The sequence below is a fragment of the Bos mutus genome, chromosome 1 (assembly GCF_027580195.1).
Source record: "Bos mutus isolate GX-2022 chromosome 1, NWIPB_WYAK_1.1, whole genome shotgun sequence".
In the NCBI taxonomy this organism is placed as follows: domain Eukaryota; kingdom Metazoa; phylum Chordata; class Mammalia; order Artiodactyla; family Bovidae; genus Bos; species Bos mutus.
The window spans coordinates 53585542-53591056 of NC_091617.1; the positions used below are offsets into that span (position 1 = coordinate 53585542).

The following is a 5515-nucleotide window of genomic DNA, read 5'->3' on the forward strand; positions in this document are numbered from 1 at the left end:
TCAGTTGTTTGGTGTTCCCTGCTCGGTGCCAAGCATTGTACTAGATGTTTTGCTCCCAGGATCTAATTTAATACTCACCACCAAACTGAATCATTCTTCTCATTTTTAAATGAAGAAGCTGAAGCTGAGAGAGAAAATTATTTATTCTGATAAAACAACTTGTTAGTGTTTGTTAAGGATTCACAACTGAGCCAAAGCTGTCTTTTTCCTAAACTAAGCTGCTTGTTTAAAATCCAAATTGATCTGAGACTAGAAGAAGCTTGCAAAAACTGTCAGGAATGCATTTTTAAAAAGCTGCATTTGAGGAAAAAGATCAATAAGTAACTGTGTTGATTAGGGCCAACATTACAATATTGATGAGTAATATAGAGAAGCAGAAACCCTCAACTTTTGTTTTGCTTTTGTCTTCTCTGTCAGATAGAATGATCTTCAAACCATAGGAGGGTAAAGCAAATATTGGTGACAGGGGAATTTAAATCTATATGGGTGAGGATTTTATGAGATGGCACCTAACAGATCTAAATGAGCTCAGGTCTCCTACTAGATGAAATATGACCTTGAAGACCAGGACAGCCTCAGACAAATCAATAGTCCTTTTATTTTCTCTCCTAGTACCCTGTAAGGCAGTGTATGCTATAACTTGTGAGTATATATTTGTTTGTAGCCATTCCAATAATTACTTTTCTCTCTAAACTCCAGATGCTATGTCTGTTGGTTTCCCTGCTAGTCCCCTGGTGGCTAGTACAGTGCCTGGGACATAGTTGGGACCTAGCACACCTCCAGGGAATGAAAGAGTTTTCTGTATCCTTGTAGATGACCTTTGAGGCATCAGTGGGAACTGTGGAGGATGACGACACTCTGATTTTGAAAAGGGTGTCATAGAGGGCACTTTTGATAAGAAGTTACCATCTGGTAGACCATAGAACAAAGACTGGCAAGAATCTATTGACTGGTACAGAAATACTTTTAAAGGACATGCATTTTATAGTTCATCACAATTTCCACCTCCTCTGCTGTTTTCCCCAGTTTTATTCCCTGGTTAGTTCTTAGAAGCATTAGTGCTTTAGAGTCCAACAGATTTGTTGACATGGATCCTCTGAGAAGTTCTAGATACATCACTGTAGAGATGAATGGAGCCATTCATGCAGAAATGAATGGTTGGTAAATAATCAAAGAGAAAAGAGTGTACTCTTAAGCCATAGGGCAAAATATTTTCAATTAATGCTTTTTAAATACACTATATTTAGCATAAAAATGTAGTAAATTGGGACGGTGGAAAGCTAAAGGATTCTATCAGCACTTTCACCTACTCATCCTGTTTATCGATAATTGATAGCATTGATGAATCATGTTCACATAGAATTTTATAGCATCTTTCTAAATAAATTCATTGAATGGGCATTTTTAATTAATTAATTTTAGATGCTATTTTTAGACTTTGTGTAGTTGAAGATCTAGTACTCCTAACAGAATCCAGGATAACATTCATGATCTAATATATTACATTATTGGGGCAATGAGCTTCTTAAAACAGATTAAAGATGGAAGTTAGCCTCCCACAAAAGGATATCTTAAAAAATAAAACAGCTCTCCTACGTAAAATATGGACATGTTTAAAAATTTCTCTGCATTATCACAATCATTTCCCCTCCTACTCAGTTTTTCCCGTTCAATCTGTTTAAGAATAGAGTATCTTAGATTCCAAAGTGAAAGAGCATATATTTTCTCATCTTTTTGCCACACTATATAAAGATAGTATACAGAGGATAAGACACTAGTGATCTGATCAGTGTGTATGGTTTCAGTTCTATCTTAGGATGAACTTGATGATTCTATTGGTGTGTGTAAAGACCTTTGAAAGGCACTGGTCTGTGTGATCTTGAGAAAATCATGTCTGTACACTTCTTCCTCCTTAGGAAATGTGCAGTTGTTACTGCCTACCTTGAAGGGTTGTTGTGAGGAATGTGTGAGATTATATATCATCTCTACCTTCTACTGAATATGCAGCATTGTGCTAAGCTTATCAGATGCATTGTTTTGTGTATAACCCATAATAAATCAGGATACGTTGCTGCTTCTCAAGTTCTAGGAAAAATCAAATCTCTATCTACTACCCTATTATTTATAGAACAGGAATTTGTAAAATAAGATTGGTAAAATAAAATGCACAGATTCAAAAAGTTCTCCTCAAATATTAAGAACATATAAAGTATATTGAAGACATCTACATTTAGCCTTCCAAGTAACAAGGCGAGTGGTTTGATATCTTCCTTTTTTTATTGCTAATTACAATCCAGAGACCAAAGTGTTTCCAAAAACTATAAAAACCATCACTGACATTCCTAGTATGGTTCTGATGGGTTTAGCAGGTAAAACGAGTGGAGCTTGATTTGATTTTTAAAATCATAAGCCTTTTTATCTTTAGTGGGATTTTTCTTCTCTAGTAGCTCGGGGCACTATTTGCTTACTTGCTGCTGCTGCTAAGTCGCTTCAGTCGAGACTCTGTGCGACCCCATAGATGGCAGCCTACCAGGCTCCCCTGTTCCTGGGATTCTCCAGGCAAGAACACTGGAGTGAATTGCCATTTCCTTCTCCAATGCAGGAAAGTGAAAAGTGAAAGTGAAGTCGCTCAGTCGTGTCCGACTCTTAGCGACCCCATGGACTGCAGCCTACCAGGCTCCTCCATCCACAGGATTTTCCAGGCAAGAGTACTGGAGTGGGGTGCCATTGCCTTCTCCGATTTGCTTACTTAATGCCTTATAATTAGCATCTGCCTTATGGTAGATCTAATATTGGCCTTGTAAAGTGTATTACTGGACAGGCAAGTGGTAGCAGACCTTCCTGTCCAAGGCGGAATTCACTGGACCTTAAAAAAACCTCAGAGGGCCTGGTGCCCCTTAGTTGTTCTCCAGTGATCCTGAAGTTGTAAATGGAATCCTGATTCCAAATTTGCTATGGAATGTCATGGTGACTTTGCTTTTATGTCCTGTTCTTTGATCAAAGGCATGGCATGTGTCAAAAGGCGGACTATACAAGTGAAGGCTCATGGCAGGCTCTGTATGGCTAATATTCTCTACTCGATGTAAGCCAATCTAATCGTTGATGTAGGCACACTGGTTTTCCCTCAAGATTCTTTCAGACTTCTTGATCATCTCATTGGATTTCTTGTCAGCCCAGGCAAACAATGTCTTCTTTATTTATTTATTTTTTAACTTTACAATATTGTATTGGTTTTGCCATATATCAACATGAATCCGCCACAGGTATACACAATTTCCCTGCAGCATCTTCAGAAAGCAATAGGAGTCAGTGTGATCATGGATACTGCTGCCATGTCCTTCACCCCAGCATAGAATCATGAGATTAAATTTTCCATTTTCTTGATCCACAAGATTTGGATCCACAAGATTTAGAGATTTGAAATAAAGTATTTCTTTATTTCTATATTAGAAATAAAGTATTTCTAATATATCTGTTCATTTTCAATGACCTTGTGTTCTAAGGACTAACTCAGTCTATTGGGTCTCTCATCATTTGGTGCCAACTATGTTTGAAAGAATAATTCCTTCTTCATTAAAAAATTTTTTTTTTTTGGTTAGAGATCACTCACTAGCCTCTCAGTTTAGAATATGATACTGGTGATTTTTGCAGTGTCATGGGAAAGAATTATATAGTGTGGAATAGATTGTTACCTTTTTGCTGGCTACTGCTTTGCACCTCTCTCTACTGTCCTCTTCGCTTTACTTTCTTTTTTTCTTGGATTTCCTTGGGAACTTCAAATTGGTTATCTTCTCTCATGAAAAACTAGTTGTCCTTTTTTTTAAAGTATTGATATCTGTTATCCAGGCTCTTGAGAGTCCCTTGGACTGCAAGGAGATCCAACCAGTCCATTCTGAAGGAGATCAGCCCTGGGATTTCTTTGGAAGGAATTATGCTAAAGCTGAAACTCCAGTACTTTGGCCACTTCATGCGAAGAGTTGACTCACTGGAAAAGACTCTGATGCTGGGAGGGATTGGGGGCAGGAGGAGAAGGGTACGACAGAGGATGAGATGGCTGGATGGCATCACTGACTCGATGGACGTGAGTCTGAGTGAACTCTGGGAGATGGTGATGGACAGGGAGGCCTGGTGTGGTGTGGTTCATGGGGTCGCAAAGAGTCGGACATGACTGAGCTACTGATCTGATCTAGGCTCTTGAGATCCCACTTTCTACATCATAATTTACCAAGATAGTTTTCTTTTAAAAAATTCTACATTTATCAATGTATTTCATTCACATAGTTAAAAATCAAAAAGGACTAAAAGACATATTTTGAATAAAATATAGACTCCTGTACCATTCTTTATTCTCAAGTCTTGCACTCCTAAATTGTCAATTTCATCTCTTTTACAGATATCTTGTAGATATCTTCTACAATTTTCCAACATCTTTAAATATTTATATTTGTGATGCTGTTTATTAATTTTTCAACCTTAGTGTTTTTAGACTTCTTATTTGGTAATTCAGAATTTATCACTCTTAAGACACCCCTTACCACATATACATGTGTTCTCTTGTACTGTTCTCTCAGTGTAATTTAGCATATATTTAATTAACTCAGTACTTAGATTCCATAGATACTGAATAGTTGAAAATTATTTACTACTGAGCATAGTAATATATTTTTCTTCTTTCCCAAATATACTCTATCATTTTAGTATTTGTATTATTGCTTATATTTCTCTATCTTTCATATCTTTCAAAAGCACCAATAAAGCTGTCAAGTACTTACCAATACTTTTTCAAATGTTAAAATGTAAGAGATAATAAATCAATTTTTTAAACTTTTTTTGTGCTTACAAGCCTTCCTCCTGTTTTTCCATATCCTTCTCCAGTCTCAGCTAATTACACTCTAAACCCCATGAAAACATGTTCTTCTGTAACTCCCTTCATTCTTTTTCAGTGTTTGATCCTGTGTCTGGGATGCCATGTACTCCTTTTTTCTTGGTTTATTCCTTTATGCTGGAAGATGAAAGCTCATCTTCCAGCATCTCTCTAATGAAGGGTGATAACATTTTATTTGAATTTCCTTCATGTCTAAAAATGTTTTTATTCTATCCTCACACTTGATTGATAATTTGATGGAGCAGTACGCATTGCCTATTTGGTTGGAATAGTGACTATTGAGTATATCTCAAAAATCCTCCTTATATTTTTATTTTCCCCATTCTGTGAATTCTGTCCTTACAAGGTACAATTCAGAATACTTTCACCAACTTCCTGTGCAGTTATGGTACACTTACGTGGGTTCATCTTATCAGACAAACCAGTACAGGGTTACATTCAGAAGAAAGTAGCTTGTGTTTTGTAGGCGGCAATCATTTTGCTGCTGCAGGTTCAGAGGTGGTTTTCAAGGGTGCTAGTGTCATAGGTGTTCATGGCAGGAGAAGTTGCAGTGAATGATTGGTGGAAGGATAAAATAAAATGGTTTTTCCATCAGGGTGGTTCTGCAGTGTAGTTCTGGATCTCGATATT

General features: G+C 37.0%; 1 pseudogene; it reads right to left on the minus strand.

Annotated features, from left to right (window-relative positions):
• Positions 1–2897: 2897 nt before the first annotated feature.
• Positions 2898–3393, minus strand: LOC138988475 (cysteine dioxygenase type 1-like; annotated as a pseudogene).
• Between the last annotated feature and the right edge of the window lie 2122 nt (positions 3394–5515).